General features: G+C 41.2%; 1 long non-coding RNA gene across 2 annotated transcripts; it reads left to right on the plus strand.

Annotated features, from left to right (window-relative positions):
- Positions 1-13,673: 13,673 nt before the first annotated feature.
- LOC113957567 lies at positions 13,674-22,073 on the plus strand. Of its 2 annotated transcripts, none has more exons than XR_003531215.1 (3): positions 13,674-13,732; positions 15,960-16,060; positions 21,824-22,073. It is a non-coding gene; the product is annotated as an uncharacterized LOC113957567 (long non-coding RNA). The 2 variants fall into 2 exon arrangements; XR_003531216.1 differs by lacking the exon at positions 13,674-13,732 and adding an exon at positions 14,038-14,143.
- Positions 22,074-27,640: the final 5,567 nt, after the last annotated feature.

Consider the following 27,640-nt stretch of genomic DNA (forward strand, 5'->3'; position numbering starts at 1 on the left):
CCCTCCAGCATTGCACCAGACTCTTCCTTTGGGAACCACCCACCACCTTCTGGTAGCAGGAGCTTGCATTCGTGCCTTTTTGTCTCTCCTGTGTTGTACATGCTCTGTTTTCCCCTTTAACTTTTGCCTGGGAGGGGCAGAGGAGGGGCAGGCACTGGTCTCTGCTCTGTGGGGAGATATGGATTGAAGCTGTGTCAGGGTAGGTTTAGGTCGGATCTGTGATCTCCAGGTGATGCTTCCTGAGGGTGCAGCATCCTCTGCTTAGTCAAATCCTTCTATGTCCAAACTGCAGAGCTGGCACAGAGACACTGTCGTGTCCCAGCACAGGCACATCCCTGCAATGCACAGCCCAGTCCTTGCTGCTGCCTCTGTCCTCAGTCCTGGTTTGGAAGAAAAAAGGAACCCCCTTGGCTGAAATGGCTCCTGCACTTCCAGGCAGAGCTGTGGATTAAGGCTGTTCTTCCTTCCATGCTCCACCTGTGCTGTTTTACAGGAGGACTCACTCTGAGACCAGAGAGATGCAAAAGCCGGGGAAGAGGAGGGATAAAATGTGGTGGAAGAGCTGCATGAAATGTGGAAGAGGCAGAAAGCCAGCATGGCATTGGGGAAGGCAGAGGATGACTGAGGTCAGGAGTAGTGAGGCTGGGGAATATCTGTGTGTGAGGTGGTGTGAATGGGGAGAATCCTTGTCATTCAAAAAACAAAAAAACAAAACAAAACAAAAAAACTAAAACCCACACAAACAGAAATCAACCATACAAAAACAAAACAAAAAAATCCACACAAAAACAAAAACCCAAAGAGTTTTGGGCAGAAAAATGAACTGTATATAGGCTGTTGATCAGGAGGGAATATGACTATCATACTTTTTGGCAGGCAGGAGAAAAGAGATTAAGATTTGATGGTGGGAGAGAAAAGGGCAAAAAATGATGGGGAGGCAGGATAGGGTGTGTCTATTGATGGAGGAAACAGTACTAGAGAAACAGAGAAAGTAGGAAACAGTTCAGAAATTCAGAGTTGTCATTGTCCCACCTTTTCAATATATAATTGGAAGCTTTTTCAGAGGGATGAAAGAGAAATGGGGTGGGGAAATGCTACAGATCTTGCCACCCCTTATTCTGATTTTAATTATTCTAAGGAGAAAGTAATCTCTGCACAGATGGGCGTTTTTCCTCACTCTATGAAGTGGCTTAACCCTAATCTGGCTGATGGTCTTGGTAATTATAAATTTTACAGGTTGAAATGTGGCTGGAAACTATCAGTACATTTAGATGTGGAAGGATGTAGATATTTTAAGATATTTTAAGAAGCTAATTTTTTAATTCCGTTTTTTTGTCCTGAGCCAGAAGTCTCCATGTGGTTTACAGTGTGCATGAAAATCCTGGTAAAGATTTTGATGAAGCTCTGTATATCCAAATTAAAACAAGATCAGTATGAAAGTGGGGCCATCATCTTCTTGATTGTAACAAGTTGGATTCAACCTTATACTGTCATCATGGCTGGGCTTCGCGAACGAAGATTTGGGACCTTATACTGTAGGACTATTCCATCTCTCATTTATGGAAACAGGAGTTAAAAATGCAGGCGTGGTGTAAGGCAGAAAAAGAAAACTAATCAACACAATATTATAATCATATTATAATCAACACAATGATTTAAAAAATCATAGAAGACTTTAAAAATGTGATATTCAGTGCCTTTCTTTCTTAGAGAAAAGTTCTTCTGGCCCTGCAGGCTTTCAACAATGTTCAAAGATTAGGCTTATTTACTAAAATATTGATTGGGTTATAATATTATTATGTTAGAATGAATATCTTGCACTGGAATGTCTGGTGCTCTTTGGAAAGATATTTGAATCTGCAATAAGGACTGAATGTGCTGAGGGATTTAACATGCTGCTGTTCAGCACAAAACTGACTTTAAAGGCCTGTTGTTTTAGTCCTGATGAAAATTTTTTTCCAGTGCTCTTAAGGTTTTGTTTTTAAAGAATTATCCCCTCTGCTCCTCTGAGTGTTTCTATACAAAGGTCTCCCATAACAGTTGCTTTTAGCTGTGTTTCACAGAACAAAGCACTCAGCTCTTGCTAATTCTAAACCCAAGGGACTCCTCTTTCTGTACATTGCTTAATTACATGGGTTGTTAAATAGGGGACAGAAATGCAGCAAATTGTACTAAAGGTACACAATGAAAGGCAAACCCTGCTCAGGGTGACCCACATCCGCACCACAGAGCCAGGCTGCTGAAGGTAAGAAGGAACAAACACAGACTACTGAAGGCTTTGGTACCTACTTATTAAAATCACTGTCAGATTTCTTAACAGACTCCCTGGCACAGGAATTACAAGACAGCTGTATGCCTAGAGACTGCAGGCTTGATATCCTGAGCCCTGTAGTTCACCCAGGGTGTACAGATACTGAAGAATACGTCTCTAATAAACACCCCCACCCCCCCCTTCTCCCCAAAGCACAGTCCTGCCCCTTTCTCGGTATTTCAAGAATTACTTTCCTATTTTCTCAGCAGAAGAAAAATCCACAAAAGAACAACCAGTGCCCCTATTTATATATTCCGTTTCAATGCTTGGTTCAGATTTTTTTCTGCTGGGTTTTCTTCTCGGTGTTTTGGGAGGTCTGGGAATCAATGAGCACTCAGTCTGTTCTGTTGTGGAATTTCCTGCCATCTCCCCATGCTTGGAAAAATACAAAATTCAACAACAACAGAGTTTTTTCTGAAATGGGTTTCTTTCTGCCTGTCCCCAAACACACGTTCTCTCAGCACACAGGCAGGTGGCATCAGGATTGTCTCACAGTCCTCCTGGATTGTGCAGTGGGGGATATTCAGTGTTCACATTAACTAAAGGTGCTGCAGGGAGGAAAGGAAGAAGCTGCTCTTTTCTTGATTAGGAAGAGAAATAATAGACATTCATGAATTACAGCATAGAAGAACTGGATTAGATGTTAGGAAAGTGGCCCAAGTGGCAAAGAGGGTGAAGGACTGGAATGACTTCCCTTGGGCTTGGGGAACCTCCAACACTAATGGTTTCAGAGAGAATGAGACAAATGTCTGACAGGGATTATGTAGGTATTGTTGACCCTGCCTTGGGCAAGGGAGTGGTTTAGCCTGATCTGTTGTGCTTCTTTCCAGACCTATTATGATTTTATGATGCAGAGAAGAAGTTGTGCTCAGAGGTGCAGAGATTACAGGATCTCCAGCTTTGAAGCTTGCAGGACTGACAGGACAGCAAAGCTTTGGTCTTAAAAATTCTCATAAGAGTGCTCAGAAGAATTCTGTTCTACAGAAATTTGTTACTTTGGTTTATTAGCATACTTAGTTTTAAATGTGTGTGTAAATCTATCATGGGTCAGTGAGTAAGGCTATAAAATGAAATTATCCAATAGGTCTATTGTTTGACTGCTGTGTTTGAATCAAAAAGAATACTTTATTCATAAACTCTAGTGCTTGTTCTTGCTGTGATCACTGGTTCTCTCTGCCCTTTCCCCAGACCCATGCAATTTATGACTCTGTCTTACAGGACTCTTTTCAGTAAGCAGTTCACAGTTATCTAAACAGTTGTTTCCCTGTTCTTCTTTCCCTTTAACTTTTTGACTCCCCTGACTCTGTGTGGGTTTTGTGTCATCCAAGGGGCCTCGTGCAGCCCCTGTAAGGTCAGCTCTGTGTTTCTCTTGCTTACAGTTCTGCCTTATGAAGCTTAATAGATGTGATAACAATCTGCAAAAATCTTAAGATTGTAAACACTGAAGAGAAGCAGAAATGGGTCCAAGGATGTGTGGGAAGAGGTTGACCAAAGAAGCGTGGATAGTGCATTCTATGATAAGTATCTTCAGCTGGGTCTATGAGAATGGACTGTGCTTTCAAAAGATTTTTCAGACCAGTTTAAATAAATGATGAAAACTGTTCTGCAGTGTCAGCTGTTGATGGTGCATCTCTCTTACCACACTATCAGAGCAAATATGCTCATTCTTTCCTCCAGAAAACTAGTTAAAGGGCATGAGAAATCTCCACTGCAGCTGTTACATATCACAAGAGAAAAATCCTTGGAGTTTTGTTGCTGATTTGAGAATTCAAAGGTGACTCATGATCTTCAAGACAGCTGAATGCCTCTAAAAATTCCTCTGTCCTGCTCGCCCTGTTTGACTTGTCTGTGGGTCTCAGGTAGCAAATTTTGCTCCCTTCCTTGTAGTATCTTTTATTATTATTTCCACTTCCTAGTACTCCAAACCCAGAAGGTTTTAATTAATTCTATGTACTTCTCTGCTCCTTGCCAGCCCTGTTTGCTAATGCAATGTGAAAATGCTAATGGCAGTAATGAATTTGGTACATTTACTATCTTCTGAAACAAAACCTCACTGGGCTTGGAGATAAGAATGTCTTTCTTATGTGCATCTTTACAGTATTGTCTTGCCTATGGAGCTCTGGGGAGCTGGGCAGACATGGGGCACACCAAGGCATGCAAAGGCCAGGCCCTGCTGGAATTACAGGGTTGAAGTCTTTGAGCCCACATGGATCTGGGAATCAGTGGAAGATCTCTTTGCCTTGTCTTCCCTCCAGGTGAAACTTCCACAGCCCCACTTCTGGGGTGGGCTCCCTCCTCCAGGACTGGGCATCCCTCTGGGTCATTTCCTATCAGATTGTTGGCAGAATCACCGGTTTTCCTTGTTTGTTCTCCTGCTCTTCTGCCTGCATTTACTGCAGATGGAGCTCATTGGAAACGGGGTTCGTCCATTCCCAGTGGCTTTTTTACCGCATCCTCTGCTCCAGTCCAGAATCTGGGCGCAAACGCATCACTGATGTTACAGCAGAGAATCTGAGACTTTTAGCTTTTCCCTCCTCACTTGAAGACATCACTATTGGTTTTCTGTCACTTGACTTCAGGCCTGATTAATACTATGTAAAAGAAGACTTCACAGCCATTCTTCAGAAGGATTTAAAGTCCCCCAGTTTCCCAGAGTGAAGCAAACAATTGCATTATTTCAATGTGAAGGAGAGAAAATTGAGATCAATATCCTGTCGCAAATACAACGCTGCGATTTGGAACAACAACGACGAGTTAACTTTTTGAAGGCCAAGGGACCAAATATGTGGGAGTTACTGTGTTCTTGCATAGCCATATATTTACATGTTAAACTGCTCCAGTTAGCTGACTTGATGTCACAGTGATCAAGGAATGTGTCTTCTGGATATGTTGTGAAGAAAGTAAGTGACTCTCTCTTAGAAATTTGGGGGAAACACAGTCTGTCCCAAGCATTTTGGCCTTTTCCAGACTCAGTGGTGATTCAGGCTTCAGTTCACCCCCAGGCTACAAAGAGTGAAGAGGATTATGTACTCAATCAGAGTGGAAATCCTTTATCCAAGTCTTGAACTGTAGATGAAGCTTTAATGGCTAAAAGGTAAAGGTGAATGATGAGTGGTTTGGAGAAAGATATTTCTTGCAGAGAACTGGGAGGTTTCTCATGGTGTGATGTTCTGCCATGATGCTTCACCTCTGAGGCAGGAGCAGCCTGCAGGCAGCAGGACAGAAAAATGGTTCTTCTTTTAGAAATTATAAACTTGGGCTGCTTATTGTTAAATCACATGAGAAGAACTGAAGCACAGCAGAAGTGCTCATGCAGCTGAAGAACAAGACGTTTACATGTGAAGATGTTACTCTACAAACAGAATCTTAAAGCCTGAACTCTAACTCCTGGGAGGTAGGATGACTATTAATATTGATATGAAGTGACAACTCTCCTAGGGACTTGTGGAAGGTGTAAGACACTGAGTAACTGTGTATTGAAAGGAAGAATAGAAACAGAATAGTTACACTGATTGTCTCCTCAAATTAAATATGTAGATTGCCATGTATTAAACCATGGTAACTCCCTGTTTTGCTGTTATTCCTATTGACCTAAGTAGGGATCACATAAACACTTGGATGCAGGTTCTCTGGAGCTAGGTAGTAGAGATGCATGCCTCTCTCTGTCATCCACATCCACAAGGACTTTGGTTTCTGAGATTCTTTATGTTGCTGGAAAATCACTGAAAACTTTTGGGTTTTGGAGGTGAATCACTTTGTTTCCTGTTTCTAGAGACAGATGGGGAGGGTAATAAACTCTTTTGGGGGTGGAGGGATTGAGTTGGTGAAGTGTTGGGTAGGAGTTGGAATTAATTTCAGATGCAGAGATGTTAAAGTCTGTGATAACTCTGACTATTGGACTAGATTTACTTGAGGAAAATCTGTGCTAAGGGAGTGAAAAAAAGGTTACACAGCTCTCACAGAGAGACCAGGGAAGGTGGAATTTATGGATCTGCCCTGTGGCTGAGATTAGATAGCCAGCAACAGGAGCCTGGGGGGAAATGTGCCCTAATTTGCATGCAGGTAGGTAATTACCAGTTCCTCCATTAAATCTTCTCCTCTGCATTGGGATCTATGGCTTAGTTAGGACAGGTCCAATTACCTTCCTGCACTCTACATGGAAATGTACTTGAAGTTCACTTGATGCAAAATAAGGCTGCCGGTGTTTGGTGGTATTAGTTTGATGTGAATATACTGTACCAGCTGGAAAACTGAGATAGGTTTCCATTTGCTTCCATGTATAATTCAGGATGTTCTTAAAGAGCATGAACATCCCAGATATCTGAAGGATAATTTGTGGCCATCCTGGGAGTTCCACTGATTAGTTATCAGGGGAACAGTTACGGGAAACTCCACTCCAGCTACTGAAATAATTTCATGTTTCCAGTGAGTAGAATATTCAGTTCCTATAGCAGAGCAGCAGCAATAGGTGCAGGGAATGGGACCCTGGATTTTTTTATTGGATTCATAGTCCTTTGATACAGCTTTGAATATTAATAGCAAGGTGTCATCAGTGCTGTACATGGGTTGTACTCTTCCTTCAGCTTGAAAGTTAAACTTCCTTCCTATCTGTTGCTTCCTCTCTGACCTGCTTCTTTCAGTCAAGGAAGCTTTTAAAACATTTCTGCTTTTTCTTTCACAAGATCTTTCTTAAGGCAAGGTAAAAACAAGATTAATTTTCTGTCTAACAAGTCTTTTAATGTTAAGTTTTGCCAATATTGTTTCTTCAGTGTGTCTGGGCTGTGTCCTTGTAGCCCATGCTCCACTGAGAAGGCACTAATTCATTTTTCATGTGCTTCTGGTTAAGTGATCCTCGAGGGAAAGGGAGTCTGATGTCACACTGCTGTCCAGTGAGGGCTGTAATGAAATGATTGACCACATTTCAATCACTCACTTCAGCTTCTTTTCAGCTCTATGAGAAAAATTAAGACTTTGCATTAAACAACAAGATTTTGCTTTCTCTCTATTTCTCCTTCCGTTTCTCCTTGTTGATAAATAATAGACACAGGAGAATGAAAAAGCACTAAACTTGGGCCCCTGGGACTGAAGTTTCCATCTAATCCATGGTCCAGCCCAGAGTGAAACCTATTTGGTGTTTTTGGCCTGGTCCTTCTGGAACAGTGTTCTTCCTGTGCAGATATTAACTGTAAAAGTGCAGTGCAGCAAAGCACTCCCAAGGTCTGTCTGAGAAAGTCCAAAGCGTAAGTTACCATAGAAGCAGGTTTGCCTCCCACTCCTGCAGAAGAATGTCTGCAGGGTAACCTTTCCTGGGGTGCTACAGGGCAGTGGGCCCTGTCCTCACACTCTTGGTTAGTTCCACTCGATAGACGATGTCTGATTGTCAGTGCTTGTGCTTTCAAGTGAAATCAGGGCATCCCAGAGTGGTTTGCGTTTGAAGGGACCCTAAAGATCTCCTTGTTCCACCCCCTGCCATGGGCAGGGACACCTTCCACTAACCCAGGTTGCTCCAAGCCCTGTCCAATCTGGCCTTGGACACTTCCAGGGATGGGGCAGCCACAGCTTCTCTGGGCAACCTGTGCCAGGGCCTCACCACCCTCACAGGGAATAATTTCTGCTGCATATCTCACCTAAATTTCCTCTCTGTCAGTGTAAAGCCATTCCCTGTGTCCTGTCACTCCAGTTCCTGATGAACAGTCCCTCTCCACTTTCCCTGCAGGCCCCTTCAGACCCTGGAAGGTGCTGTGAGGTCTCCACACAACCTTCTCCTCCCCAGGCTGAACAGCCCCAGCTCTCTCCCCTCCTGTCTCCACAGGGAAGGTGCTCCAGTCCCTTCATCAACTTTGTGGCCCCTCTGACTTGCTCCAACAGTTCCATGTCCTTCTTATGTTGGGGCACCAGAACTGAGCCGTGTTCCAGGTGGGGTCTCACCTGAGGGGCAGAAGGACAGAATTCCCCCTGCCCTGCTGCCCACGCCGTGGGATCAGCCCAGGGCATGGGGGGTTCTGGGTCCCAGGGCACAAGGCCAGGGCCTGGGGAGTTTTTCATTTTTCATCACCCCCAAGTCCTTCTCCCCAGGGCTGCTCTCATTCCCTTCTCCACCCAACTTGCAGGTGTGACTGGGATTGCCCTGACCCAGACATAGGAACCTGCACTTTGCTTTGTGATGTTGCATTCATTTGGATATATATATTTGTGAGTATAATTATGTATGCACATATATGCATATGTATATGTGTGTACACCTATATATATATATATATAAAAGTAAACTACTCCCCCTACTATTGTCTCAGAGGGAGGAAAACACCAGCTGGACGTGACTGGGAAAGCAAGTGTCTAATGTCACTCATATCACTGCAAGAGCTTTCTTTTAATAGTAAAAAAGAAATCTACAGCTGATATCAGTATGTAGTTTGCAAATCCTCATGGTTCCTGTGCGTAAAATACACTGGATTTTACTTTTTAGCCTAATATGTATTTTGTATCTTGAAAATGGAATAGAATTAGAAATAAATGGCTCAGATTTGGATATTTTGGCCCCTATTCCATGCCTTTTGGATTTCTGTGGAAAGCACCATTCTGTACAATCATTTATCTTCCTTCTAATGAGTAATGATAATTTTATAGGAATTATTTTTGCATGCCAGAGTGACCTCAGTGTCCCTGCTGAGGTTTGCTGCCAGAAAAACGCTGAAAGAGGGAACATTCAAGCACCTGTATATGAGTCAGAGTCAGTTCAGTGGTTTCTCATGTATTCAGAAGCGAAGGTCTCTGAACTCTCTGAATGCATCAGTTGGTGCTGTGGTCTGAAATCATGACTGGATTTTGTAGTTTGGGCATGGTCGATAGGATACTGACCACTAAAATGTTCATGGCAGTGCTGGTCCCTAAAATTATCCCCTTGAGTCTAAAAATACTTTTCGTTTTCCTTGTCATCTCTAGAATACTGGCCCAGGTTGCCCAGAGAAGCTGTGGCTGCCCCTGGATCCCTGGAAGTGTCCAAGGCCAGGTTGGAGGGGGCTTGGAGCAACCTGGGCTAGTGGGAGGTGTCCCCGCCCATGGCAGGGGGTGGGACTGGATGGGCTTTAAGGTCCTTCCAGCCCAAATCATTCTGGTATTCTGTGATAATCCCAAGAGCAGTTGGTGGAATCTGATGGTAAGAAAGTTCTTTTTGCATTGGGAGTATCAGGAATGTTACGAGTTGACTGGTCCCTTCCTCCAGACTTCACCAACCAGGCTCGGGGTAGGTACTGTAATTCCCCAGGTTCACCCAGCCTGAAGGTGTTTGCAGGAAGCCAGTTAAGGGTGAGATGCAAAGTTTTACAATTATGCTCTTGTGTGTAGATAACAAACTGCATAAGAAATTACAAAATAGGCCAGACTTATGAATTAATAGTTACACCTCAAACTTTGCTGTGTCTTTAAAAAGACTAATAACAAAAGTGAATCTTCTAACATTCCCTGTAAACTTTGTTGCTTTGCAGAAAAAAAAAAAAAAAAAGACGAAGTGTGCTGAGGTTAGTTGAAACTTTTTGTTGGCTTCAGAGTGTATTGAAGCAGCTACTAAATGAAATCTCACCATGAACCCAGGATGTTTGTAGTTCTTGTGGGGAGAAGATGGTAAAGTCAGGATATGCACAAAAACTGTGCATTGCTGTTCACAGAGAAGCAAAGCCTGGTGAAGAGCTTTTAGGAGAAAGAAAACAGCAACAGGGTCTGATGGAAGAGCTTCCAAACAAGTGATAGCAACAGCAAGGTTTTCCACGTTCCAGCAATATCAGTGTGTGCCTCTAGAGAGAAAATTCCTGCAACAGGCAGAGCTGGCAGACAGGGAGAGGTCACACCCAAATCTCTCCAGAGCCTGATGAAACAGGGGATATCAGAGCAGTGGCTCTGTCTGAGCAGAACTTCTGTGGGGCTTCAAAGACAATCTGCTTTAAAGCCAGATGCTATGAGCTGGAAACCCTGTTTATCCTGGAGAAATCCCTTCAGTAACAAAGTGGAGCATTAACAATTAGTAACTAAAGTATCTGGTCAAAATATTGGCTGTGCTGTACAAAAAGCTGTCTTACTTGACAGCTTGTGTCCATACACCCAGGACACAAGTTCACCAGCTCCTCTCTTGAAGGAAATAAATAATATTGACCTTTGGAAATACATGGCTCAATAGTTTGTCTTGGCTTTAGAACTTGCCAAGCCTCATGACTGTGTTTGGGAGGATTGTTTCAGATACATCCATGTCAATAAGATCTTGTGTGAGCTAAAATAACCAATTTAAGAGTGCAGGACTCAGTTATCTTGTAGACAAGCTGCCTTCACGCTGGATACATTTTCTATTATTGATGACATTTTCAGCAGGTCCCAGAACAATGCTGGTGAGTTCTAAAATTAATATCCTTTTTTGTGGTTCATTAGTTTGACTAGGTCTGGATAATAAATAGGCTTACAAAACCCAAAAGAAAAAAAATGAAACCCTGCATTTCCTCTCAGACCCAGTTCTGAAATTGAAGGTGGGGTTTTATTTTTTTTATAGAAAACTTGAACTTCAACTGAGGAATCTTTCTGGAAATTCTAAAAACAGCATGCTCATTTTTCTTTTCACTTTCATATGCCTACAGAGTCCCAATCAGAGGGATAATTAAAAAGCTCAAATGTAATGAAATAATGTCTGTGAAGTGTTTCTAACCAGAAGCAGAGTTCTCTTGTAAGATTTCAGCTCAGTTCTGCAGACCCAGAGGATCCAGCTGTGTCTGATAAGCGCAACTTAATATTTAATTTAATATTGTTTTATCAGCTGTTATTGTATAACTTTCCTTCCTTCTCTCCCCTTCAACCTCCCTCAAAATCTTACCTGACATTTTAAACCCAAATCCCACTTAAATATGATCAACTTCAATAAAATAGTTATAGATCAATGTTTTTAAATTGTAATCTACAGGTTCTGGTAGAGATCAACAACTGCATTGAGCAGCAAGGTGTTTAAATTGCTCACAACTTACATATCTTTATAATTTTGGACCAAATAACTTCGATCTGCAAATATTTACTTGCTAGATAAGTAGTTCAATGGGAATGAATATAAGTTTTACATATATACTGGCTTTCTTATAACACTAATTTCCATTACTGTATTGAACACAATCCTGTGTTCTTTTAGTTCCACCAAGATCTCCAAATATTAGGAACATTATTGGCTATTTTATTACCTTGACTTCATAGCAAGGTAAACCTGCCTGAATAGTTCTAATTATTTCCCGAACATAATACCTGTAATGTTCTTATTGTAATCAGGGACAGTTCTTTATAACGGTAGAATTATATTTCTTAAGAGAGTGATATATGCTTTCTATTCAACAATGTTCCTCACTTTAAGTCTGGAAATGTTTAAAGGTAATTATACATATCTTAAGTTGTAGTGAAAAAAAATGCAATTCAAGTTTGCTTAAGGGCCATTCAACATTTGTGTTTTATTTTTAAACTCTTCACGCTCAAAGATTTATGATTGTCCATCCCACTCTCATGATTTTCCTGACTTTGTTACCTGAGTAATCTTTGGTGATACATAAAAAGCCACCTTCAGAGCTGTGTAAATGGAGCCAAATTCAGACTCCTGGAGTTCAGGGCACTGCCCCTCATGTTGCTGATTTTAGAACATCTGATTCCATGCAAGAAATGACATTTCATTATTAATATTTGGTTCCATAATTACCTGATATTTAACCTTCTTCTTTCACTTGGGGAACGGTTGAAAAAATTTTTATTTTCTATGGGACAAAAATTCCAAATTCCAATCAGTTTGATCTTCAGATATGAAGTAATGGGGTTTAATTATTCTGCCATTTAAAATGCCCTTTCACTTCAGTCCAATGTCATTTCCATTCCCTGCTGAATTCCTGGGGCACTTCTAATGTTCAGCTCAACACTCATCAGGAAAGTTGTATCGGGAAATAAGAACCTGTGTGTTTGTAACCAGCCAGGTGTGTGTGCTCCTGTGCCTTACAGCAGTGACAACAATGAAGCACAACTCTGTGTCCAGGAGATTCTGTCTCTGCAAGAGGATATCAGTTGGTAACTGTGTTCTTTTGCTTGTGGAGAATTTTTACAGAACTTGATAACTAAGGCCAGTTCTGATAAATACTGTAAGACAAAGATTTATGCTCTGAAAAGTGTCAAAGGGAAATTTCTGCTCTGATTTTCATCTTCTCTTTGAAAGTAGAGGCAACTGTACCCTGTACACAGACAGCTTAGAGAACTGTATCTGTGCCCTCAAGCTGTGCATTTAAAGGGCCTTAGGAGAGTACAGAAAAGATGCTGACAGTTTGGGAAACACAGGAACGCTGTAGATTCATCTGCCATGTAGACGAATCTTTATTTCTAACAATTATAAAGTGATTATAGCCAGGTAAGCTTAAAAAGCTGTAGAGTTCTCCCTTATTGTGCCTGTTCAGCTGCAATTGTTAATTGAAAACTCAAATTTCTACAACTCCTACCTCGGAACACTTGAAGCAGCCGCTCAGACTCCTTGATGAATCATGTTGCTCTAAACACAGAAGGAAAATGTGTTGTACCTATAATGTTATGGGTTCTTTATTGCAGATATTAATCTTTTCTTTTAGCAATAAATAGCAAACATGGGGGCAGGGAGAATAGGATGCACTTCCCAATGGAATATTGAGTAATTAAATTTTGAACTGGAACTATCGGATGTGGATGCTTCATATGAGCACCCTGCTTTTATCATGCTTTTCTTTCTGCAAAATCCTATCTGTATTTTAGGTAAGAAAGGGTGAACTCCATTAGTGTAGCTACAGATTTTTACTCAACTTCATGGTTTTGGGGGGCTGACACATGTACATATTCAGTTTCCACTGTGAAAAGAATTGGTTAAAAGCAGGATGGAGGCAGGAAAGAGGAGACTTTTTCCTGTGTATGGGTGTAAAACCAGAAGAGAAGTGAAAAATAAATATAGAGCAGTAGGATTTTCAGGAACTTCAGCCTCAGGTTAGATTCTTATTCATATTTCCTGTCTGAAAAAGTCTGAAAAAAAGTTTGTCCTCATTTTCAAAATTTTTCAGCACTTTCCAAATTCACTATGAGTGATTTGAGCTCTGTGCTTCTGAAAATATAGGCACTTATTTTACCTTAAATATGGACAAGAGACCAATTGTAGCTCTTTTATTTTAGTCCTGACCTAAACGTACTCTATACCATCACAACATATTCATCGAATCTCTAGCTCATGGAATATATTTTTCTATCCCTTAAGACATTTATAAAACCAATATAAAAACCTCAGCCTGGTAAAATGGTTTGAATTACCCAGAGGCAGGACTTCCTAACGCAGTTGGGTTTTATGAGCATAAAATAGCCTTTGAAAGGTGTGCACATTATCTGGGCACGTGTCGCTTTGCTACTCCTCAGGTGAGAGGTCGTTTGGGTGACAAATGGCCTGCTTAGGAAGGGGTTGAGCAGTCTGGACTCTTGAATTTTTAGTGGGGTTGAGGGTATCTGTCATTTTCTGGATTGGATACAAACTGGGAGGGTTTGCTGTAACTGAGGACTCTGTGCCTGGGGTTTCAATTCGGGATTAGACAGCTGTTGCCACATTTTTAAGAGATGCAGGTGTGCAGATTTCTTTTGTTAGAACTGGCAGATTAAGGGTACCTTTAGGTTTTTGACAGTGCTGTAACCAACACTGTGAGTTGGTGACACGGTCCCCGGTGGCAGTGACAGACAGCGGGCTCTGAGTGCCCACGGCAGCGAGGCCTCCCTGCAAAGGCCTCTGTGGAGCCCCTGTGTCCCTGACCCTCCCGCTGCCTGAAGAATGTTCAAGTTATTTCTCTTTTTGTTTTACTCTGTCTTCTACCAGAAATTTTGGGTTTCAACATTGATTTATGCAGAAAACTTGGATTTGGCTCTTTTGGAGCCAGCTCCAGTTTATGCTTCATAAATGATTTCCATGCCCTGAGGTCTTCCTCTCTATCAGCTGGGCAAGGAGGAATTCCATGACACATCTGGCTAAAGAAATCTAAAAAGAGAGACTATTTCCAATAGTCTGGAGTGATGGGACAGGGTGGAATGGCTTCACACTGCCAGAGAGCAGGATTGGGTGAGATACTGGGAAGGAATTGTTCCCTGTGAGGGTGAGAAGGCCATGGCCCAGGTTGCCCAGAGAAGCTGTGGCTACCCCATCCCTGAAGTGTCCAAGGCCAGGTTGGACAGGGCTTGGAACAACCTGGACTAGTGGAAGGTGTCCCTGCCCATTACAGAGGGTGGGATGAGTTGAGCTTTAAGGTCCTTCCAACCCAAATCATTCTGGGATTCTATGAAATTGTCTGTAACTTGAGGAAAACAAAGAATTAGATATAGTAGCCACTTGAGAACTATTCTGGAATTTTTTTTCTTTGATATCCTTTATCACAAGAAATCTACATCTTCCAGTATAAAGAGTAGCAGACTTCAACTGGTTATATTTAAATACAGATTTTTAGTGTAAATAATTGTATTTATTTGATAAATACAGTGTGACATGGATGTTTACTTCTGGTAAATTTGTTCTGAGATCAGATTAGGTGTGTGAGAGAGAAAGAGATCCAATCTGCAAATCATCTGCTTAATGATCAAGACAACCCCCATATTGCCCAGAGGATGGGCCATAGGGAAAGTGGGTTTATGACCAAGTCCTGACCAATGCCCATCCAACAGCCATCTGCATCTTACAAACCTCACTTTCATGATTTATTTTTTCAGAAACATGCCAAGATTTTACACCATTTCTGTGGCTTTCTCTCTGAAACAAATGAAAGTATGTTAATTTATTTAGAAAACCAGAATGCTTTGCAGAAGAAGTTTCCACATTCCTATCCAGCTAACTTTTAATCCCTAAGTCAAGAACTCTTTAGCACAATGCCAGGCTTGCATGCAATACAAATGAGGAAAAGCTGTGTTTTAAGCTTTCTGTACAGACAAAGCATAATAGCTCTGCCTGTGGTAGTAGAACACATCATTTATTTTGCATGTTACACAGCATGTTAATGTTCACTGGAGCTGGGCTTGACTGATGCAGCTTGAGCAAATGTACAATTTTCTGGATCAAATTCAGTGATTGTGCAACCCACACCCAAGGGAAATAGTCCCTGTTAATTATGTGGGTAAAATACAAAGAGTGCTTACGGATTGGGGTTTTTCACCCCACCCCTGCCCCAAACAGAGTGTCCTGAATGAGGATTTCTGCCTCCCATGTGGTATTGAAAGAGGGTAGGGTTAAATGGGATATTGGGAAAGAATTGTTCCCTGTGAGGGTGGGGAGGCCCTGGCACAGGTTGCCCAGAGAAGCTGTGGTTGCCCCTGGATCCCTGGAAGTGTCCAAGGCCAGGGTGGAGGGGGCTTGGAGCAACCTGGGCTAGTGGAAGGTGTCCCTGCCCGTGGCAGGGGTGGGACTGGGTGGGCTTTAAGGTCCTTCCCACACAAACCATTCTATGATTCTGTGATTTTCAGTAATCACATATGTTTGCAGACAGTATTTTAAAACTTGACATAAAAATAATGTATAATATGACTGTATTTAGCAACAGAAAATTTGCTGATGTATATATTGTTTTTATTCTAGTTTGGCTTCTTTTTTCCTCTCCATACTTTCCATTTCTAGGCTGAAATTCTGTAACACATGTCAATATGTGGGAGTTCCTTTAAAAACTTTTCTGAATGGAAGGCTTGGTTATTAATGTGGAGATTGGGAGCTGAATGCAGGTAACTTGTGCCAAGGATGAGGGTAGGGTCTCACTGTACCGCACTGCAGCCCTTTGCTGTGGCAATTCCCAGCTGGATTTTCATCCTGTGTCAGGCAGTGTTCTCAGAGCTTGACATGTGATGAATGGGCAGAACAGGGGTTCAACTCTTGGCTGTACCAGCCTGCAGTGCTATAAATCTCACTGTAAGGCTAAAAAAGACCCAAGAGTTTTAGATTTACTGTATCGTGTCCAAAATATAATTTGATTATTTGTAAATAAATATGTAGAAGCAGTGAATAGCTTTCACAATTACCCAAGGTACAGCTATGATATTTTAAAAATATGTTAGTCACAGGTGAAACGAGCTCATATCTCCAGTATTGTATTTTATCATTTAAGCAAATGGGCTTGTAGTCTAATTAGTCACTTATTTTGTTGTCATCTCTGGTCATTAGAGGGGAAAAAACATAGAAATAAAGAAAAATTCTGATAAATGGTAATATTTATTTAAGTAAATCTGTCCTAGTGTATACTTAAGGCTATGCAAATGAGAACTTTGCTGAGTTTGTGTAGAAACAAAATCAAGGTATTTCCTTCAAATTAATTTATCTTCCTTTAACAGAATATAAAGTGTGAGGTATTAGAGGCCTCATATTTCCTCCTTCTGGAAGCACCAGACCTTGTTTACCTGTTGTGGATTTTCATGGCTTTGGCTGACCTGAAAATTTTTTGACTCTTTTAGAAAACTGGGTTCTTATTTTCCTAACATGGGATGAGCTTAGAGTAATGGTACTAAACTTTATCTCCAATTTTTAACCGAGTTGTTATTGCTGTGGTGGAGAAAAAAAGGAACAGGAGCAGGAAATTACTCTGGTTTTAAAATAGGGTTTTTACAAGTGCCTCCAGGAATGCATTAAGCAACATGTGTTACATCTGTCTCATGTATTTTGTTCTCTGATTCTCTCCCTGAGGGGAATGGTGTGTGCAGCAGAGCATTTTGTTTTGGTAGGGTTTGCTCTCTACGTGCCCAGGTTGTGTTTGTGTGGCAGAGGAGTGTGCCCTGTGTGTGCAGCACAGGGGCTGGACTTGTGGGGCCTCTTCAGGCCTCAGAGCCATGGAGGGAAAGCACCACGGTGCCAACCCAGAGACATCACTGCGAAGAGTGTCTGAACAGGGTAGTTCTTGTTAAACACCTGGAAAACTCATTTATTCAAAGCATTTTTTGGGGACTTCTCTTGGTTTTGATTTGGGGATTTGTTTTTTCTTAGTTGCATTAGAAATTCCTACACCTATGCGGAAAACCTCTGTATCCAGGGGGGACACTGAGCTGTGTCATAACCTGAGTCCCACAGAATGAAGGAATTTCAGTTTAAGAAATGTTGATGAGAGCCCCCTCCTAAAGACTTGCAGTACAAACCAAACTTTTCATTTATGAGCAAAAATATTTTTTATCTTGTGGGTGAAGGGCACAAGAAATAAATAACAGGAAGAAAGGCTGGTGGGAACACGTATGGGTTATTATTGCCATTCTTTATTGATTTAGGTAGTACCCCAAAGGCCAATTAGAATTAGACTCCTCTTGTTTTAGACCCTACATAAACTAGAATGAACTTCACAGCCTTTTCTCAGCTGTGTATCCTTTACAAGCCTGTTGTGTGGTGCAGGCAGACAGGCTGGATCCCAAGCCCAGACAAAGCAGGAGTGTGTGCTCTGCTTTCCAATGTGTGTAACTACAGCACACAGCGTTTGTTTCTGCCTTTGTGTTCACCTCTGCACAGCACAGAAGTGCATCTATAGCTGCTCTGGGATTTTTCTGTGTTGTACATTATCTGCTCAACAGCAACAGTAATTAGACTAAATTTAGAATATACAGAGTAGCGAACTTAAGTTTTCAAAACAAACTTGTGCTGGAGTGATGCACACAAGAATGCCTTAAATTGAGTATTGAAAGAAAAAATCACTTCTAATTTTCTGGGGGAAAAAGAATAAAATATACTAAAGGATACAAATAGGCAGAAAAATCCCATTGTGAGCTGGGATTCAGACTTGATCTCATTTCTTGTCCAGTTGTTAGACAAGGAAGAATAGAATTTTGATCAGGTTTGATACAGTGTTGGTTGTGTCACTGTGATGCTACTGGTGTAATAATGAGACAGTTTCCTTTAGTCATCCAGCAGATGAAGAAAGGATGTGTATTCTTCTAAAAAAGGTTCTAAAATAATTATCTGTAATCTATGGTGGTCATACATTTGCCTGTTCAAGTGATATGAATATTGCCTGTTCAGATGATATGAATATTTGAAAGTAAAGAGTGAAGCACAGTGTCGTCCCAGAGCTTTTTTTTGGTTGTTTGTAGGTTTTTTGTTTTGTTTTGTTTTGTTTTGTTTTGTTTTGTTTTGTTTTGTTTTGTTTCGTTGTAGGGGTTTTATTGTTATTTTTTTTTAAATCTGATTTTCCGTATGGACTCACAACAGATAAAAATGTAGATCAGGCAATTTCATCTCAGTATAATTTTTGTTCTGTTTACAATTTGCCGCTTTTTCATTCAGTCAGAAATTTGAATGGAACAGGAAATCTGATTTGCTCCAATGTTGTTTAATATCAGAAAAGTTAAGAAGAACAAGGAAAATTCACACTTTTTATTTAAGATTCTTCAATTTATAACTAAATTTGTATGAAAGGTCCATCTTTTTCCAGAAGCTGTAACCAAAAAGCTACTCAGGGACAATGTATCCACACAGAGCAGTCTATGTGCATTTTTGTACATTCCAAAATAACCTCCATAAATCATGTCATTAAGAAATTGTCTAAAACTAATAAAAATACCTTACATTCTTAAATCACTGTTAGTTTTGAAATCAGAAGAAATAATGGTCTCATGTTTCCTGCAGTAGGTAAAGCTGGAAAACAACCACTGAATAAATGAGTTGTGTGGTGGAGCCTCTTGCCAAGGAGTGGCAGATTCATCTTCCCTGAGAGGCAATTCCTGACTGTTTTCTATGATGTCAGATATTAAATATTCTTTGTTTTGCTAATCATACTTTTTGGAAGCCATAAATTGCTTTATCTTAAATAATTAGGGTAGTATTAAATAATAGGGATCTAAATTATTGTCATGGTTTGAGATAGTCCCAAAATCCTAATTCCCTAGCTCCATCCCCTCTCCCACATCTCAACCCAATGTGAGATGGTTTTTTCCAGACAAAACACAACCAGACTCAGAATGGGGGAAAGGGAATATATTACACTGACTGTACAAATAAATACTATAACACATTATACACACGATCACAACTCTCTCTACCATGACATATAGTATTTACAATGGATCAGATCTCTTCTCCCCTCCAAATAAAAGTCCAGGAGGGAAAGAAGGACAGATCCCTTCCAGTCCCAAAGCAGGAATCTCTTCTAGGGCAGCAAGTCTCCTCATCTCATGCATGCAGCAGTAACTGGATTGTTGTAGCTGGATCTCTGTTCAATACACACAAGGGGGTCTCCAAGCCCCTCGGCTCTCCTTCGGTCCAACGAAGGCTTCACCTGTGGGCTGCCAGCAGGGACCAGACTCGTGTCACCACAGGTATATCACGAAATGCAGGGGCATCTTTGTGAAAGTCCCTTCCTCAGGGGATTCAAATTCCCCTTTGCAGAGCTCCGTGCTCTGTCTCCAGGCAGCGGGGGGGGGGGGGCAAACCCCCCCCCCACATTCCTTTCCGTCCCGGTCCAGCTTCCCAAGACGCTCTGAGCTTCCCAGCTCCTCTCTGCAAGTGCTGTAGCACTCCAAGACTCTTTCAAGTAAGAGTCCATCATCTTCCTCCTTTCCAGGAGGTCTCAAAGGAGTTTGGGGGTCTGGTACAGTTCTTACCCCCAGAACTCTGTAGCTCTGCTGCTGAGTCTCCTTCTCGGCTCTCCAAGACAACTCGGTGTCTTCCTTACTCAGTTGTATGCCGTTTCTGCTGCTTTCTCCGGTCCAGTTCAGTTCTTATCTGTCCTGGCTCTTAGCCAGAGTCTCTGGACACTGCATCTGCCGCTGCTGTCTCTGCTCACTCACAGTAGAAAAACATCTCCCAGCTCACAGCTGCAGACACATAGTCCAGCTTAACACTGTTCCAAGTCTCTGTAGCCCCCAACTGGGGCTGGGGGGCCCCAGAGGCCCCGAGGGGCTCCGGGCCCCTTTCCTCGTGGCTCTACAACATGGCTACTACCTCTGCCAACCAAACTCCTCTCTTCCGGTCTGGTTGTGGTATGTTTACATTTCTGCAGGAGCTCCCATTGGACAGAACTTCAAAACTTCCAGGGGTTTCCACCCCTTGGGGGTTACCACTTTTCTTAGCCTCTGGGGGGCAAACAAGGTTCAAACCACTACAATTATGTATCCTTTTATTTAGCTTTTATTTTTGGAGACAGAGGGAAGGATAATTTTGCTTTACCTTTTTAGAGAACTAAAACTTACTTTGCTTGGGGAGCTGGGACTGTAGGAAAAACATGGAGTGTGTCAAAATTTGCAATAGCATAATGAGCTCTCATTAACACTGCATTCCACCCAAAAGTTTCTTAGTCTTCCTAATAGCTTTTCATGCCAGCACAGTTCTCCCCAGTACAATTAGGGACTATGTATAGTACCTAACTTTAAAATGACATACCCATTCAAAGACATCTTCCTGAGATTTTTTACTTACCCATTAGCTAAAATAAATATATATTTCCTTCTCATTGCCATGGCCTGCAAAATAAAGACACACAATTGCATCTTGCTAAAATGGTAAGATTTTCAACTTTTAGGGGGAACTTTTTCCTAAAATGCAGATTTCTCCGAATTTTGAAGATAAAATGTTAACTGAATTCTTGCAATAAAACTATATTTCTATTAAAAAAAAAAAAACACAACCAAAAATTGAAAGTGCATTTAAATAAGAATGGGGGTTTATCAATTTTTTTTTTAAAGCAGAGTCACCCTAGTTATTTTCTTCCAACCCATCAGCAAACCCCCACCAAAATAGAGGAGTTAAAATGGTATTAATCTACATCAAGACAGGGGGACTAAATTCACCCATAGATGGCTGGAGTCTGTTTATTCAGCTCTTAGGAACTAAACAAAATTGAGTTTGTAATGGGGCAGGCAGTGTGTGGGTGGGGAGTGAAAGAGAAAGTGGGTGATAGCTGGTTGCATAATAAACGTTTCAGCAGGAGGTATTTGGAATGGCTCCCTCCCTTCCACATTGTGAAATCATAAGGGAGTTATGCTGCATCCAAAATGAGTGCTAATAAAACCTTTATTCCAGGCACCATCATGTATTCTGCATATGCTACATATGATGTGGGAAAAACTCAAATTAAAGTTGAGGGAGAGGGGGAATATGCCATCGAGTGGCATAAAGGTTTTATCAGCATGAGGCTGGGAGAGGGTGCCTTATTCAAAAGCAAAGCTGAATTTATTAGTTGCCATTTTTTTCTCTCCCTCTGAGCCCTTAGTCTTGGCACTCACTGTGGAACAAGGGCTTATGGGCACAGGCTGCAAAAATAGTCTCAATAATCTATTTTAAAACTCTTTTTCATCTTTCAATAAATACTTTTTTTGACAGAATATATGAGATGGTTCAGGACACAAAAGTCTTACCAGCACTTGTTTGGAATGTTCTGCATTTTGCAGTCCTTCGAGTGCTTTCAAACTCTCCTGTCTCAGCCTTTGATCTGGCCAATGGAAACAAAAACTTCTTCTAAGGAATATTTCTTCCTCTACCTTCCCTCCTTGGCCACAAAATACTTTTTTCTTCCTCCCCAGATGGATCAGATGCTCATCCCTTCCAAACCCTGAGTGTCTGGACTCTTCTGGAATAGCGAGTTTGCTGTTGTGTCCCAAGGGTGACCCAAGGCTGGGCTGTGAGTGGCCTTTCCAGGTGTCTCATGGCAGGGCTGTGATGCTCCTGTGCTTTTGCAGCTCATTTGGAAAAAATGTTAAGAGTTCTGCCTTCTCAGCCTTTCCAAGGTCAGCACAATTTCGAGTCATGCTGCCTTTACAAATCAATAAACATTTAAAATACCTTAAAAAAAGACTGAGATCTATAATTATGAATCATTTGGCTTATAGTAATGATAGAGTTGTATGTGCTGGGAAGTGCTTGTGCCATCATGAAGCACCTTCCTGTCCTCACTTTTGGGTTCTGAGATATTATCTCTCACCTCTTTCTCACCATGTCATTTTGTTTGACCTGTCTGTGACTGTGGCACCAGAACAATCAGTAGCAGGAGGAGTTTTTAATGTGGTGGCTGAATTCCGATTTTCAAACTAGAAATAGGCAGAAACAGTCTCTAATAAAGGTGACCTTTAGTTACACCGCAAGATAAGCAGTGGGAGAAGGAGGGAAAGTACCAAAGCATGAGGAGTTTGTGGTACAGATTAGGGAGAGGGAAAATGGTGAGGGGATTTTATTTCTCATTAAGGTCATTTGGTCAGTCTGTTCTTGCATTTCTTTACTTTGAGTCATGGGAGATGAAAACCTTTCAGATTTTACAAGAGGTAAGGTAACATGGAGGGGGATTTTTTCTTGTCTTCTTTCTGACCTGATGCTTTCTCTCAACAGGAGAAATTCCTCACCCCACTTTTTCCTATTTGCCCAAAACCTGTGCTCTAATTACACCCACCTTTCCCTGCCAAAGTCGTATTTTATCTATAGAATTAAAAAAAAAGAAAAAGCAGGTAGTAGGTCCAGGAGATTTTTTCCTACATCCAATAAAGGTTCATCTCTTTTTTTTTTTTTATTATGGTTGCTCTACTTGAATATATTCTCTCTGATATGTGGATAACAGGGAGAAAAAAAATCAAATCATGGAGAAAGAAATGGAAACTATTCTTGCCATAAATCTTCCCTTTTTCTCTATTACTGGAACAGAAAATTGGCTGGGAGTTTAAATGCAGTGTGTATATGTGTGTGAGAGCCTCTGAACCCCTGTTACAATGTAAGAAGTGACATTTTCCTAATTTCAGTTTATATAAAAAAGGCTTTGCATGACTTTTAGTTTCATAATATGAAGGTCAAACAATTCAGAATAAAAACAATAATATTCTTCAGAAATTGACCCATGACCATGTATTTAAGTTGTTCCTGAAAAACTGCCCTTCAAAGCTCCTTCCCAAGTTAACTTGCAATGACATTTCCAAAACAGAACATGGGGCCAGTGACTATGGGGAATTTTTGGATTGTTCCTGCTAATTTGGTAACCACACACAAAATACCTGTTACACAAATCAAACTATCAAATTTACTATCCAGGTGCCTGAGTTTGTAACAGGCAACCTGCTGAGAAAACATTTGGGGATATCCAGCTCAGTTTTATAGACATTCTGTATTACTTTTTCTATTACTTTGATTGCCCATCTCACTTCCCAAGGCCTTTAACACTGAGAGAGATAAAGCTGCTGCCCTGTTAAGGCACAAGGAATTGAAATATCACAGTAATTTGATGTCAAAGGGGTCATTCAGTTAAGAATTAAGGTTTTATCGTGAGTTTATATATTTATTTTTTTTTTGTTCTTTTTCATAAAGAAACAAAATGTGCTGTTGCCTGGCTGGGCTGTGTTTGGGTAAGATAAATGTACTGACTGTGTAGATATAACAGCCTCATGCTTTTAGTAATAACATGGACAGGAAGGAGTGTAGAACTGGAAAATCACAGGGCTGGAGCGTCCAGGGATCTGCTTTGTCTTTCCATCTCTGTCAGACTTCATAAATGAAGCTTTGCAACGAGTCTGAGGCAAGTGCAACTCGTCCTCCTGCTCCAGGAGGGGAGGCTGAGCAGCAGGGGGATGTCAGGAGCTCACAGGCACTGCACTTCACCTGTACACACTGACACAGCCTGGCAGGGGGGGCAGCTGGCACAGGAACCCTCCTGAGGAGTTGTGGGGCAAGTTCACCCTCAGCTTTCTTTGAATGTAAGAGTCAAGTGAGGAGGCTTTGGTAAAACCAGAGACATTGCAAATGGGTGGGAGGGAAGGGGTTTGGTAGAAAATGGACACGAAATAAGTATTTTTTTAACCTTCTATGGATGTTCTTTGACCTTTCTCTTAAGCTCATTCTGCTTTGCTTCAGAATATTGTCTGATATTTAAGTACTATATAAATATAAAAATATATAAATATATTTTATATAAGTATATATAAATATAAATAATATTTATGAATATGTTAAATAATGGGTTGGAAAACATGTAAGTCACCACCCCACCTCTGATGAACTCTTCATAGATGTGGAGGAGTTCACAGCCACAGAAAGCTCTGCCTGGGTCCTCTGCCTTGTGCTGAGAGCACAGAAGGCTGATTCCTGGGGGAGATGGTGCTTCATGGCAAGGTGGTTTTGCTTTCCTGGGTATAGGACAGTACTGGCCTGGTGATTCTGTTTATGTAACACCTGAATCCTGGAAAGGAATTACTTTCATTAGTATTAATCAACTCTCATTAGTATTAATCTTCCTACTCCACGGTAGATAAAAGTTGAGGAAGCTCTACAAAATATCTGGTGCATTGTTACCTAAAGAGTAAGCATAGCTGTGGATGAATCTGAGTCCAGCAGCCCTGCAAACGACACACCCATGTCCATGACATGCCACAGTTTTCCATGTTTCATTTTTATCATTTTGGTAGTGATTTCACCATGAATCTCTTCTATTTTTTGCCTTCTGGTTTGGATTCTTTAAATGTAGACCTGAACAAGTTTTCTTTGTTTTTCTTTTTTTCCTCTGCATTTTTAAAGCAGCAAAAAATACTTTCAAACTGAAAACCTTATGACATGACTTCGAAAGGAAATACCATGTATTGATCTGTAGTGATGTGGTCTCTTGTGGTTGACATTGTTTTATTGCCTGAGTTTAATGGTTTTTATTGGTTAAAGCTTTTAGTCTCAAGTCACAGCAGCTGCAAGGGAGCACTGTGAGTGTCTTGTGGATGTAAGTAGGGTATTAACCTGTCTGGTTTAACTGCAAACTCATTCCTCTGGAGGCATCATGTTTGTCAGATCATTTTTCAACTGTGCCACACAGGCCTGTGTGTGATATTTATTCTCGCGGTAACAAGTTCTTTAATTAATTTGTAGATGGGACACTTAGGAGTTCCGTATTGTTACTTACTATTACTATCATTACTTGGAAAATTAATTTTGGATAAGTCATCATTTTATCAGGATTTGGTTTTTGATTAAAGGGTTCATTCTGCTGGGTAATCTTGTTATGACTGTGCACAGTGAGTCACGTGGTTCTGCTCTGGTTTGGGTATGAGCACAGTGTGACCACACGGATAGTGGCAGCCAGTGTAATTTCTTTGGTTGCTACTGACTTTCAGCTCAGCTTCCTGTAGACTTCCAGGTGCTTTCAAAAGCTCCTTGGAGTGGCTGGAATCCCAGGATCACCCCATGGCTTGTGTGAAGGTAGACTGAGGAGATGGCTCAAACCTTCCAAGTTCCAAAGTCCCAAGTTTCCCAAGAGAGCTGGGGCTGCTCAGCCTGGAGAAGTTGTGTGGAGCCCTCACAGCACCTTCCAGAAGGGATCTACAAGGAAGCCAGGGAAGGACTGTGCTTCAGGAACTGGAGTGACAGGACAGGGGGAATGGCTTCCCACTGAGAGAAGGTGGGTTTACATGGGATATTGGGAAGAAATTCCTCCCTGTGAGGGTGGAGAGGCCCTGGCCCAGGTTGCCCAGAGAAGCTGTGGCTGCCCCTGGATCCCTGGAAGTGTCCAAGGCCAGGTTGGAGGGGGCTTGGAGCAACCTGGGCTAGTGGAAGGTGTCCCTGCCCATGGCAGGAGGGAGGAAGGAGATGAGCTTTAAGATCCTTCCAAACCAAACCACTCAATGATTCAGTTGATTTTCTGTCTCCAAGCTGCAGTTCCTGGTTCCTGGCCCTGACCCTGGGCCGTATCCCCACTGCACAGACACAACCAGTGGAACCCACTGTGGGAAACTCTGGGGAACAGCCCAAGGGCAGGGCCTGTGTCTGAAAAGCACCTTCCTGAGCTGGAGACTGGGAAAAGGTTTTTTCATCTTGAAGTAGTTCTCTGTTCCCGCCTGCTCCTGTCAGTCCCCATTATCAGTGCCGGGTGTTCCTCAGGTCCCGATCGCTCTGGGATCTGACTGACACGGGCCCCCTGTGAAAGGGTTTAGATAACACAGCTCTGTGGTCTAACTGACAGACTGCAGAGTGTCTTCAGATGGGAATTCGCTTGGGAGAATGAGTACATCCCACTGCATTTAACTACTAATACATAAACTCAATTGTAAATATTTATACTCTACAGTACAGCACAGAACTTTGGCACATTGTCCATAAAATCGTGATATTTTGAGACTAGAAGAATTTAATTTTCATATATTTCATGCAACTATATTTTTAATCAGTTTTCCACAGAACTGTGTGCTGAACTGCAGCAGAAGTAAAGTAAATATTAATGGAAATACATTTGAAAGAGTACTTTAATAATTAAGATATGCTGGCTAACACCAGAATATTATATATACAGAAATATTCATGGCTAAATTTTGAAGGAATACTGCAAGATGAGTTTCCAGAGCCTCAATTAGCAGATGACCAAAGGAGGACTGATAGGTTTGGGGCAGTATATATTTTCCTATAGGTATGAATGATGATTAGTAGAAGCATTTTGCAGAATGTTGCTTGGGTATCACTAAAATGTTACTTTCTGCAACAGTAAAGAATCAGCATTAGAATTCTATTGCTCTTTCACACTCAGCTTGAATTACAGGAAGAAGTATTTCAGTTTACCTGTAATTAAATAGCTGAAAATCATTTTAGTGGAAATCAGAACTATTCAGAAAACAGAGGTTGCTTTAAGAGGAATATGGTATTGACAGGGGTAAATTAAAGAACTCTTAACACATTCTAGTGAAATTGCTTAAAAACCATCTAAATATGTGTGTTTTAACAAGAGGATCTGGCTCACAGCCCTCAATTGTACTCAAAGCTATTATTCCCAGAGATGTTGAACTCTGGATTGATGTATCTGCATGGAATATAAATTAAGAACTAGATGCAATTTATTTAGTTAAAATCTAGGAATTAAGGGAAGGGAAAACAAGTTAGAAATTACCTGGGTTTGCTGTTATTAGGAAAGAAAAAGTTGTGGAGCCGGGAGGAGGTTTTTGTTGTTTACACTGAGTCCATTTCACATGTTCTGGTGTTCTGCAGGTAAAAACACTACGAGTCTCTGAGAGAGTTTCCATTTATCCCATCTCATGAGCTTTAAATCTGAAAAGGCAAAAATGGCTTTTCAAAGAGTTCTTTCACTGTGTCACGCCAGACCTAAAACCTAGAGCATCTATAACACACGCACCGTGCTTCAAGCAAGTAGGAACTGTGTTCTGTTCCTAAAAAGAATTCAATATTTTTCATCTGGAGTTGATTTTCTGCTGTCAGTTAAAAAAAAAAAAAAAAAGACCATGGATGCAGTTGTGTATTTATGAGCAAGTTTTATCTCTAAACAGATTTGTAACTAAAAACAGAAATATCTTTTTATGGGAGACAGCTGGTTGGGAGATTAAAGAAACACAGCAAGGGAGGGGAGTTCAAATTAACAAACATTCCTAGACAAGGAATGC

This window comes from Corapipo altera, unplaced genomic scaffold, assembly GCF_003945725.1.
Source record: "Corapipo altera isolate COAL_440 unplaced genomic scaffold, ASM394572v1 141, whole genome shotgun sequence".
Classification (NCBI taxonomy): domain Eukaryota; kingdom Metazoa; phylum Chordata; class Aves; order Passeriformes; family Pipridae; genus Corapipo; species Corapipo altera.